The following is a 13,527-nucleotide window of genomic DNA, read 5'->3' as shown; positions in this document are numbered from 1 at the left end:
TCCTAAAATTATTCTAAAATTAACGATAAAACTAAACGTGCTAAAATTAATAGTTTGGGGTAACTCGGTTCCCTGTTCAGAGTTTCCTGCAAAAGAATAACGCCCGAATTTAATCCCAATCCAGTAATCAATTTGCGGAATAATATTTAACTACAAACGGAATTTATTTGACTCGATCGGAGAAAAGTCTTAGTTCGAATGAACTATGCTGCCGGTACACTAAAACGAGGCTGCTGGCGTCAAGGGTGCACTGGCAGCGGCCACAAAGAACCGGTGACCTCACGGCCAAGCCATCCGTGACCTCAAACGGCCGACAACGGTAGCCGGATCGAAACAGAAAGGCGGCAGCAACATAAACAGACCCGATGAAGGGGTTTTCACGGCCAACCGAGGCCGTTCAACCGTGACCCAGGCCATTCGAGCCTTCCTCGACGAAAACCCGACGTTATCACGACCAAAAACGGCCGAACACGACAGCGGCAGGGGCGTTGTTACGAGACAAAGCTCGCTGGTTTCGCACAAGCACAGCCCCGAGAGGACGGCAGCAGCGGCGGGGTTCTAAACGATAACCGGTGAACTTAACTTGGTGATCGGACGGCCCAACAACGACGGAAACCAGGAGCAGCGGCTGCTAGGGTTTAAAAATAAAAATAAATAAATAAGGGAGAAGAAGGGCGCCGCACAGTGATATAGACGGGGAATTTAGTTAATTACAATGTTGTTCATCTAACTTTATAGTATTTTGAACATACGACTTCAATCTTTACAATTTTACAATTTTACAATTTGATCATTCATTTCAATTTAGGAATTTTTGTTAAAATTTCCCAAATTCTAGGGTTTGAGATTGGGGAAAAAATTGGGGTGTTACATTTTGAAGGGAAAGATCATCGTGGCTGGAGGTTTCACCAGCTGCAGAAAATTTATATCTCAAGCAGAAATGTATGGTCCTGAGAAGGATGTCTGGATTCCAATACCCGGTCTCCACCACACACACAATTCAGCATGCTCAGGATTAGTTATTGGAGGAAAGGTGCATATCTTGCACAGGTGGTTATCTAAAGTGCAAGTCCTGCACAACGTGGGGTCTGGATGTACAGTGGACTACGGTTGGCTCCAGTGTCCAATGGCAGTTGTACAGGGAGCACTCTACGTGACGAGCCATGGACTTATTTTCAAGCAACTTAAGGAAGTGAGAAAGGCTGTGAGTTTCTCTTCCGAGTTCCGTAGGCGAATCGGATTTGCGGTGACAGGGCTAAAAGGTGAAATTTACATGATCGGAGGGGTAATCGGCCCTGCTGGGTTTAATTGGGATATCCAACCGATGTCTGATGTTAATATATGGACAGTTGGGGGGTGATACACCTACATGGCGTCAGGCAGCTCCAATGACAAAGTGCCGAGGAACAATATTTGGTTGTACACAACTAAGAATTTAGATCTCAACTCTTTTATTTATTTATTTTTTAATAGTTTGTTGGCTTCATTTTGGGAAGTCTACTGATGTTGAGGCATGGAATTCCTCCTATTTGAGATGAGAGGTATGATGTGAATCGGGAAATATGGGATAAAGCAACATTTATATTTTCATTGAAGAAAAAAAAAAGTGAGGTTAAAGGTTAAGATAAGTGAAAAACAGAATATGAGTTAATTTAGTAAAAATTCAAAATGTTGAAGGTTACATTTACTATAATGCTAAATAAGAAATAGCTCAACTGGGGACCGTTCTCCATATTAGGGTTTTTTTTATGAATCTATTTGAAAATTTTAAATGTTAAAACTTTTTTTAATTAAAAATGTTAATTAAAATATAATTTTTAATAACGTCATATAGGTTGTACTTGATTTGTAATAAAGTCGGTTAACAACATATATGGTTTATATTTATTTTTATGTTAGTGTTGATGGCACTTATCTTTCACCGATAATGGTATTTGTTTGTTTGTTTTTAGTTTTGTGGTTGAATCTTTCCATTAATAAAATAAGTAACTAATTAAATAAAATTCGGATTTCAAGGTGGAGACGAGCGCACCCTCACCAAGCTGTGGTTCCGCCACTGCAAGGCTGAAAAACCTTTCAACTCTTGGCATTTCATTCCCGGATAAGAATGCTTGTAAAATATGAATGAAAGAAAATTAAATAGAAAACATGTATGATAGTTTCAATGTTATAGATGGAGCATGCATTTAAAATCTTTTAAATTAATTATTTATTCATTTTGAGAATTCTTATAAAATTAAATGAATATGCTAAACACATTATATTAAATGATAGGATGAACACACAAAAAGAAAAGAAAAAAATCTCCCCATTGCTGAACCTGAAATGATTTGGTCTAAAACTAGGATTTAGCCTAATTCACATTTAAGAAGAACAAATGTAGATTTTGAATTATTTCTCCAAAGGATCACTTCTTCCTTTAATAAGCCGAGGGGAATTGATCATCTGTCGGTGAAAAAGATGGCTCTATTGTTACCCTCCTCCGTCTTGCGTACCGCCAAGTGACACCGGCGACAGCTGGAATCATGCTGCCTACGTCTGAACTGAAAGGGACGAGCCACTGCCTGACGAGTTGATAAGGTTAGAGATATATATTTGAAGAAAATTAGGTTTTCCTGATGACACCAAGCTTACTATGAGAGAGACATTTCGTATATGAAAATGTCTAACCATATGGAGAAAATTTTGAAAATGTGTTTGTATTAGTTTCTTGAAAACACGTAACTTTGAAGGTAGACTTTAAGTTAGGGGTAAATTTGAACTTATAAAATTTCAGGGTGGAGACGAACTAGAACTTATCAAATTTCAGGAATGGGTCGAACTTGAACTTATAAATTTTAGGAGGACAAATTTCATAAAAAAATACATTAAAAAAATCTAAAATATATGGTAATTTTATATTTTTAGAAGGAGTGACTACATCCACCCGCTTCCCCTAAGTTCATCCTGACTGTAGGTGAGATGATGATATGGATTACGGCTGCACCTGGGTAATTAATCTTAATTACCATCGAATAGAGTTTAGTTTAATGTCATTTTTTAAGATGAACTTTTTGTTATTTTATTTACTTTTTATGTTTTGAATCATCGATGATACGGTTTGTACTTGTAGATAATATTTTCACTACGATGCTTAGCTTTGATTTGTATTTGTCGATAAACCTTCATTAGTTTGATCCGCTATTATGGGTTGTTTATAGATGCATTTATATATGTCCGTATCTATCTTTTGTTCGAATTTCTTATATTTTCTATATGATCTCAAGTGGCTAATTTTTTGTGTCAATGGTTATAAGGGAATATCCTAATTTTGTGTTTAGTTTATGATTATAATTATAAGTTTTTTATTATAATTTTAAATAGTTTTCTTTAAAAAAAATTAATTGATTTTATTATAAAAATAATTACGAGTGTTTTTATTCATCTTTAGTTTAATTTTATTTATTTAATCAAACTGAAATAATTATAAGATATTATTTTTCCTAAAAATTTTAAATAATTTAACAATAGATGTTGAAATACATTTATTAATATTAATACTCAAATCTAAAACTTCTCATAACAACAATCAATTTTATCACTTAAATACTTATCCAAAAAAAATTTATCACTTTAATAATTTGATTGGTATTATATTTACGTAAAATATTTCCTACAATAACGCATGAAGTGTACATTAATGGTGGATACCAAACGAACTATAATAATCCATGTCTTGTCACATAACAGCTGTGTTATTTAAACATTTGTTTAATAAAAATGACACTTTCTTTCCTTTGTCTTACCGAAATAGTCGTTATCATAAAATTACACTTCATAAGGGTAATAATCATTATATGGACTCTTTTATCATTTTTAAAGACCATTTTATAGAATCACGAATTAAGTGATTTTAGCAATTATTAAAATAATTATTATTTTTAAAGATATTAAATTAGAATATCAATAATTATAAGATATTTTAATTATTATTAAATAATTAACTGTCTTTAAAATAAATATTATCACTTATGGTTACTCAAAACTAAGGGTGTTTATTGAGCAAGTTGATAATGAGTTGGACAGTACTCGGCTCGTGATCGTTAAAAAATTTGTTGCTTGGATCGATTCGTTGTTCGTTAAACTCGTTAATTTTTTTTTTCTCGACTCATTTCTCATTAAGCTCGATGCTCGTTAAGTTAACCTAAATTTTCACCTTATATTCTTAACTATAGGTAAAATTCACTAATATTATAGCTTAATATAATCATAAATTAATAAATTTAACAAAAAAATATCAAAAGAGTGTACGAAGGAATTTCAAAGTCTAAAATCCAAAGTAACAATCCAAAAATACATTAAAATAATAAATAAGTTTTGGTTTTTGAGTATAGTAAAATATTAATTAATAATCTAATATTTTTTGTTACTTATTAAAAAATAACTAATTAGCAATTTAATAATTTTTTTATTATCTTTCAGTAAACTAGTAATTTATTTAATGAAATAATTTTTAAGATAACTACTAAAATTATATATACAAAATTAACGAGTTGATAGTGAACTTATCGAGTCGAATTAGACTTTGGTCGGTTCAACTCGTTAAGATCTTGAGTCGAGATCGAATTCGAGTCGAGTCAACCCAAGTCGAATTTTAATCAAACTTTAACTAAATCAAGTTTAAACTGCTCACGAGTTGCTCAATTCATTAAACATTCGTATCATAAACTACTAAAAAATCATCTTATAGTATATTTTTCAAGTTTTTCACTATTTCTTAGGCAGGGAGTCCACTATCTAAATATTAATTATCTAATTAATGTTTATTCAAACTTTTGATAGATAATATCTAATAATGCCAAAGAAATTTTAATGCAGCTGAAAGCTATATTATTATTTCTTTACAATATTTAAATTTTTTATCAGATTGATGTTATAAATTAATAAATTAGGTATTTATATAAATAGTATTTCATATTGTATCATTCATGCACATATACAATTCTAAATAAAATAAACAATTGTGTACGTAATCGCTTGCTTTGATGTATCATTGATGACATCTTATGGTGAAAGGGATAGTTTGGACCCATGCATACATAACCATCTGCTCATCATTCCTTCCCTATTAAAAATAACCCACAAATAATTGGCCCCCGCTCCGAATCAGCCATAGTATGATATGGCTCAATCTGGATCCCACATTTCTCTTCAGTTGATTGACTTGATCAAATTCAAAAAAATTAAAATAATAAATAATCAAAAAAAAAGCAGTCAGCTTTTTGTTTGTAAGATCGGTAATTTGACAGAGAATAGTTATATTTTGGGATTTTAAAATTTCAAAAATAAATTTACTTATTTATTTATAGAAAATAAAAATGTTAAAATAAGGATTTAAATTTTTTAATGAAAGCTTAAGGACCAAATTATAAAGTGAGCAAAAGTAAAATGTTGCATGAATTGTAATCTGAATGACATTGGTAATGTATTTAAAATATTTTGATGGAAACTTGATGTATATGTGTCATGTATTTATAATATTGAAAATGAGAATGGATAATTAATGTTTTATATTTTAAAATTATAAATTCCTTAATAACATAAAAGTTATTAAATATTGTGAAAACTCCAAAAATCCCATCTTCAAAACCAATTAGGAAAGAGAAATTATTATTTTGTCCTTTTATTCATTTTTCCTAAATTTGTCCAATTGAGAGAAATTATTTCGTCTTTTAAAAAATAAATATAGTAATTTATTTGATTTTAAATAATATATTTTAAAAATATTTCTTCTTTTAAATAATCATTTAATAAAATATCATTGTTTTAATTTTCAAAAAAAATAATTTTTTAAGTGCATGCTTTAAGAAATGAAAAATATGATACACGTTACTAGTAATAATAATATTAATATTAAAAATAATGACGATGATTATGATAATAATAATAATAATAATAAGGCAAAAAATTACTACTTTTAATACTACTAATAATAAAATATAAAATAATAATATATGTGAAGACACTTAATTTCATCCTCTTGATTAGTATTATTATATAATATATGTTATTATTATAATTATATTACATATTACATCCATTTACGCCATTTTACATTGTGTCAGACCCAAAACCAAAGAGCCCAGCAAATTCACAAAGCCCAATAGCAACTCGTGACCCACTTGAGTTAGGGTTTCCAGAACCCTAGTAGCTTCCCCATCCAGTGTCGCATCACCAAGACTCCAAGGTTGTCACGCCGTTCCAGCTCTACTTTTCCATGACCGCACGTCTCGCCCAACAGCTCGTATCATCCGGTGCAAGGATCTCGTCCATCATCAACAACCCACCACAAGCAAACGACGAGTGTTAGAGTTTGATCAGGACTCAAATTAGGCTAGGAATAGCATGTGTTTTTTTGTATAAATAACCATGTAATCTCACGAAAAGGGGGGGGATTGGAAAGTTACATGCCAAATACGGAGAAAATCCTTGGAGTACGAAAGGAAAAACCAGAGAGCATTCGGGAAAGCAACGAACAAAAGAAAAAGGAAAAGAAAAGAGAAAGAGAAGGAAAAACTTTTACCTATTTCTCTAGATTTGCATCGATTCAAGCCCTATCTCGAGAAACCGACCCCAGATCCCTACTAAGGTCGAGGAGACGCGTCGAACGGTGGTCATTTCGTCCCCAAACACCGTTGACTGAAGGCGATCGCCGCCAGTCAGTGGCGGCCGACACGGTGGCTTGCCACCGAAGTCTGGAGACGCGAGAGCTCCGGTGGAAGCTTCTTCAAACTCTCTCCTTGACTCTCTCTCTCTCTTTCAACGCATAAATGGAGAAAAATGAAGAAAATGGCTTGTTTTAGCCATGTTTGGGACTTATATAACTCGCATGAAACGACGTCGTTCTGTCAAGGATCTCCAGCGTGTTTTCCTGCTAGGGGTAAATGGCAATTTAAGCCCTTCTTTCCTTGCAATGTTTTATTTCAGACATTTAATAAATTTTAATTTATTTGATTTCAAGCACTTAGGTTTCATTTTTTATATTTTATTCATGTTTTCTACATATTATGCATTTTTGTTAATATCCGAATTTGGCCCTAATATTTGTGCATATTTTATTTTGGTCACTAATTAAATATATTACATTTTTATTTTTTTTTATTTTTTTTATTTTTTGTTTAATTTTATTTATTTCCATTATTAAATACTATGTTATATATATATATATATATATATATATATATATTTTAATAGGTAGTGGTTTTGTTGAACTATGTTTCGATATAACAATTTAAGGCAAAATGATTTTTGGACTTGAATTGAATTTACAAAATGTTTTTGGACGTAATTGAATTTATTCAAAGTTTTTAAAAGGTTTCAAAAATAATTCAAAATCAATTAAAATTCGGATTTGAGCAAAAAATATTTTAAGGGGTTTCAAGATTGCCCAGGGGGTATAGATTCCCCCCCCAGGGGGTACAGATACCCCGGGTACAGATACCCCCCCAGGGGGTACAGATACCCCCTGCAGGTTTTTGCCTCCGAGAAAAACAGAATGTCCAGGGGGTACCGATTCCCCCCCAGGGGGTACCGATTCCCCCCTGTTCAACAGCCCAACGGTCATAATATTTGAATATTATGAAGGGGTATCGATTCCCTATGAAGGGGTACCGATTCCCTCTATTCTGGGCAACCTTTTGAGTATAAAAATCATCCCCAAACGGCTCCAAAACATCCCCAACGGCTATATACGACTTCAAACTCATTCCAAGCTATAAATACAAGCTGAGGACACTTGAAGAAGCAAGAGAACAACTATCCAAGCAATCAAACACAAAAGAAGAGTTTTTCAATCTTATTTCATCTTTCTCTTGTAAATATTTTGTTCTTGTGAGCTCAATCTTGTAAACACCTACCTTAGAGAGGTTTTCTTGTTTACATTTATTATCCTTTTGTAAAGGGGAAAGGTTCTAGCTTAGCCCGTGTAAAAGCTAGGGAAAGGTTCTAGTTTAGCCCGGAAAAACTAGGGAGTTTGTAAGGTTACTCTTTATCCTCAAAAGAAAGAACAAATTAGTGAATTTGTTGGAAAATCCTTAGTGAGGAGCTAAGGTAGTGGACGTAGACTTTGATTGAGAAAGTCGAACCACTATAAATCACTGTGCAATTCTCTATCTTTCAATCTCCTTACTCCCTAAACACAAAACCGTTCCGACCCCTCTTTGCAAATCGTTCCGGTTGTCGTTTCGAGCTTCCGAAAATCCTAACAATTGGCATCAGAGCCTAACTCGTTAAGAAGGTTTAACCACCTTGAGACGATCCTCGAAGAAGCTCTACCAATTCCCGACACAACCGAGAAGATGGCTTCCACCTCCGGCTCGTTCCACATGGAAGACTCCCTACCAACCGACAAACCTCCATACTAATGGAGTCAACTATCATCATTGGAAGAAATTAATAAAAGTATTCATCCAATCCAATGAACTTGATGCATGGGAGATAATCGAGAACGACTACTCTTCTCCAAAGAAGAAGGAGAAGAAGATGAGTGACAAAGAACGGAAGAAAGCTCAACTTAATGCCAAAGCCATGCACATGTTGTTTTGTGCATTTGGTCATGAAATCTATGAAGGGGTTTCTTCATGTTTAAGTGCCAAGGAGCTTTGGAATAAGCTTGAGGAAATCCATGGAAACAAGAAAGAAGAACCAACAAAGATGGTGTCTCTAATGGCTTGTGAAGAGCCCGAGGTATCTTCTAACTCAAATGAATTTAATTCATATACGTTTGATGAGTTACAAGATGCTTTTAATAGGTTATATTCGGAGTTTGAGACCATGAACTCCAAATATAAGAAAATGATTTCAAAATTTAAAATCGAAAATGATTTTCTTTTGAAAACAAAAATAGATTTTGAAAGACAAAATGAAATTTTGAAAAAGGATTTAGAGTTTTCAAAAATAAAAATTGAAAGTTTTGAAAAAGAAAATTTTGATTTAAAAGTTAAGCTTGAATGCTTAACAAAAGAAAAAGAAATCATTTTAAATAATTCATTTAGTTCAATAATGACAATATGCTCACATTGTCATTATCATGGTCATAAGGAACATACTTGTCCTTTGAAGAAAGGAAAACGTTTTAAAATTAGGCAAGTATGGGTTCCAAAAGGAACAAGAGGCATTGTAACTAACGTTCAAGGATCCAAAGCAATTTGGATACCAAAATCTACTTAAATGTCTCTTGTAGGTGTGTGGAAGCAATTGTGATGAAAATGATGATATTCAAGATGCTCTAGCCACACATGAAAAAGGAATGGGTAACCTCTAAGCTTAATGCTTTTAATTTTGGTTATTTGGTTGCTCATTTGATTTTAAGCATGCATGAGTTTTGGTTTTAAATGATTATGCATCATTGTTTTAATCTCATGTATGTTGAAAAGATGATTATGATGAACATTTTAAAGTTATATTAATTTTTAAGAATTTTTAGTTCATCATAATAAAATTTTGGTCAAAATTGGTTGTAATGTAATTGATATCTCTCTAACAATTGATATCAATTTTTCAAATACTTTGATTTTACAAATTTAAAAAAAAAATTGACCTAAATTTGAATGTTTATGCATGTGGTTTAAATGAAAATGATATCTCTCTAACAATTGATATCAAAATTTTCAAATGCATAACATTTTTGGAAAAGCTTTATGCATATGAACTTAATTTTAACAATTGGTATTGCATAAAGTATTTTAGACTTGGATACATTGAATTTCATGTACTACTAACATGTTTGTTATTCTTTGTTGAAATTCAATTTTGTTTAAGTGTCATTATCCTAAAAGCTTAATATTGTTTGAAATGCATTTATTGAGGGGGAGCTTTTGATTTTTCAAATGATTTTAAATGTAAAATTTACTACTTACTCTCCAAAGTTATTTTGAACATCAAAGATTGAATTATTTTTAATATAACAAAAAGGGGGAGAAGTTTGGTTTGAAAAATTTAATTTCTTAATAAAAAAAATTCAATTTCTTAATGAAAAAGGGGGAGCTTAACATTTTCATATGTTTTCCAACAACTAGGATCTTTTTCATTAAACATTTTATTAAGGGGAGTTTTGCCAAAAACAATTTTTCAAATGTTTTGTTATATCAAAAATGGGGAGATTGTTGAACTATGTTTCGATATAACAATTTAAGGCAAAATGGTTTTTGGACTTGAATTGAATTTACAAAATGTTTTTGGACGTAATTGAATTTATTCAAAGTTTTTAAAAGGTTTCAAAAATAATTCAAAATCAATTAAAATTCGGATTTGAGCAAAAAATATTTTAAGGGGTTTCAAGATTGCCCAGGGGGTATAGATTCCCCCCCAGGGGGTACAGATACCCCGGGTACAGATACCCCCCCCAGGGGGTACAGATACCCCCTGCAGGTTTTTGCCTCCGAGAAAAACAGAATGTCCAGGGGGTACCGATTCCCCCCTGTTCAATAGCCCAACGGTCATAATATTTGAATATTATGAAGGGGTATCGATTCCCTATGAAGGGGTACCGATTCCCTCTATTCTGGGCAACCTTTTTGAGTATAAAAATCATCCCCAAACGGCTCCAAAACATCCCCAACGGCTATATACGACTTCAAACTCATTCCAAGCTATAAATACAAGCTGAGGACACTTGAAGAAGCAAGAGAACAACTATCCAAACAATCAAACACAAGAGAAGAGTTTTTCAATCTTATTTCATCTTTCTCTTGTAAATATTTTGTTCTTGTGAGCTCAATCTTGTAAACACCTACCTTAGAGAGGTTTTCTTGTTTACATTTATTATCCTTTTGTAAAGGGGAAATGTTCTAGCTTAGCTCGTGTAAAAGCTAGGGAAAGGTTCTAGTTTAGCCCGGAAAAACTAGGGAGTTTGTAAGGTTACTCTTTATCCTCAAAAGAAAGAACAAATTAGTGAATTTGTTGGAAAATCCTTAGTGAGGAGCTAAGGTAGTGGACGTAGACTTTGATTGAGAAAGTCGAACCACTATAAATCACTGTGCAATTCTCTATCTTTCAATCTCCTTACTCCCTAAACACAAAACCGTTCCGACCCCTCTTTGCAAATCGTTCCGGTTGTCGTTTCGAGCTTCCGAAAATCCTAACAGGTTTGATTATTTTAATATGTAGTGGTTTGATTATTTTAATAAGTAGTGGGTTATTTATTTATTTATTTGGTAATTTCGTTTTTCTCTTTTATTTTTTTATTTCATTTTTCATTTTTATTCCTTTTTTAAAATTGTTAAATATTATTATTAGTTGTTATTTTTTAGTTTTTTTATTTAGATAATCATTTTTTAGGTTTTTTTATTTCATTTAACTATTTTTTCCTTTATTCATATATATATTATTTTATTATTTCTTTTACTTTTACCTTTTTTATATTTATTTTTTCCATCGATTTCATTATTATTATTATTATATTAATACTTTTTGTTTTATTTTTTTATTTTTTTTTTACAATTTAACATTTTTGAATTTTTAAGGGATAATTTCAATCGATCAAAGGTAAGTAATTTGAATTTAATTTTTAAATTTTAATTTCGAATTTTCGCAACTAAGACAACCGACAAATTAATTGGTATCGAAAGGGCGGTTCAAGGGTGCTAATCCTTCCTTGATCGTAACCGACTCTCGAACTCGACACATTTCTGGTAAAAACGCAGATCAGATAAGATGGTGTCCGACCCACCTAAATTCGTTTTAACGTGGTCGGTGGCGACTCCAATCCATTTAATTCAAGTCGAAGCCCAATTCTGGGTCCAACCGAAAGACGGTTCCGACAATATGTAACATGTTGAATTATATATATCTATATATCATTTATTTAATTTTAAAATATATTTACATATTTTCTATTAGTAAAATGTTTATAATTTTTTTCACAATATATATATATATCACATATTTTATTTTTGATATCATTAGTCGTCTTTTATAATTTTTCTTTAACTACTTAAATTATAACAACATAATATTTTCAAAAATATTTAACAAAACAAATTAATATTTTAATATAAAAACTTTTTAGAAACAAATCTTAAAATTTATCATTCAATGATTCTGTTTAACAAAACAAATTAAATGATAACTTTTAATCAAATGTCATTAGAGATTCATTCTCCTTTTATTCTTGGTGTTCAAATCTAAAACTTCAAAAAAAAAAATAAAAATAATTTATCTATTATTAAAGTCGTTTAATTCGTGGTCCAACGAAAATTAGAAGTAAGAAATTGTTAAAAAAAAGTTGTTTTAAATATTAGAAATAAGAAGATAAAAGCGACGCGTTACTATAAAAAGGGGGCAGCACTTCCACTAATGGACCCAATCATACAAAAGAAAAACATAAATAACTGGTGGGCCCAACTTATTTTGTTTTGATGCTGAATTTGTTGATTGGTAAAACTGGGGGGCATATCTTCCACGTGGTTTTGTTTCCTTCTGTTTTAGGGTTATCATTACAATTGACATTTGTCATTTCAAGTGTAACCTATACCCTACAGGTTACGTCCATTAAATTTAAATGCCGTATTACATATTAGTAATTTATTTTATCTGTAGCTTTCTTTTATTTGAATATAATAAGTTATCCCACTCTTATCATGATTTGGATTGTTCTTTTCCTATCTCAATTGGCCTTAAATGTCAAACTATTGGTTTTTTTTAATGATGTGGGGTTATAAGATAGAACATATGTATAAATATGTTTTTAACATATTATTAGCGTATATAATATGCTAATCTAGTTATTCGAATTTAATATTTTTTTAAAAAAGCAAACCCTTTTATTACTATTCCACCAATGGATTCATAAATTATTTGAAAAAATACCCCCAAACTATTTATGTAGGACTACCCTACGTTTCGTAAAACGTGTAAAAAACCTCACGTTTTATAAGCACGAAACTCGTCCGACATGAAAGAACTTTTCAGATGAATTAATTTAATATTTGGATAAACGATCTCACGTTCTTCAAAACACGAGGTCCACAAGAAATTGAACTGATACTCTCATGGCAGTACCATACTGCCTTTTGGTTTCAATGTGTTTAGATTCCAATAAGCAAAATTAGTACCGATACTCAATGGAGTATCGACACTATTGTCATCCGATAACCGATACTCCCTCGTCTAGGCAATTTTATTTTGTAAAAAATCAATCTCCAACGCTCCAAAACATTCCAACGACTAGAAACGGTCACAAACTCATTCTAATATATAAAAATAAGTTGAAGATGCTTGAGAAATGTTACACAACACCTATCAAAGAATTGATCATCAAGAGAAAAGCTTTTCACTCTTTATATTTCTTTTCTCTTGTACATAGTGTTTTTGTGAGCTTGATTTGTAAACACCCACATTTTAGAGGTTTTCTTTTTTACGTTTCAGTTATCCTTTTGTAAAAGGGAATTGGTTTTATCTTAGTCATTCAAAAGATAGGGATTTATAAAGGTTACTATTGAGCCTAGAAAAAAAATGACAAATTAGTGAATTTGTTAGAAATCCTTATTG

The 13,527-nt window shown here is 31.6% G+C and overlaps 1 pseudogene; it reads left to right on the top strand.

Annotated features, from left to right (window-relative positions):
- Positions 1 to 198: 198 nt before the first annotated feature.
- Positions 199 to 1,540, top strand: LOC120166044 (annotated as a pseudogene).
- Positions 1,541 to 13,527: the final 11,987 nt, after the last annotated feature.

The sequence above is a fragment of the Hibiscus syriacus genome, unplaced genomic scaffold (assembly GCF_006381635.1).
Source record: "Hibiscus syriacus cultivar Baekdansim isolate YM2019G1 unplaced genomic scaffold, ASM638163v2 tig00111621_pilon, whole genome shotgun sequence".
NCBI lineage: Eukaryota > Viridiplantae > Streptophyta > Magnoliopsida > Malvales > Malvaceae > Hibiscus > Hibiscus syriacus.
Note: the sequence above shows the minus strand (reverse complement) of the source record. Positions and strands in the feature narration are given on the sequence as shown.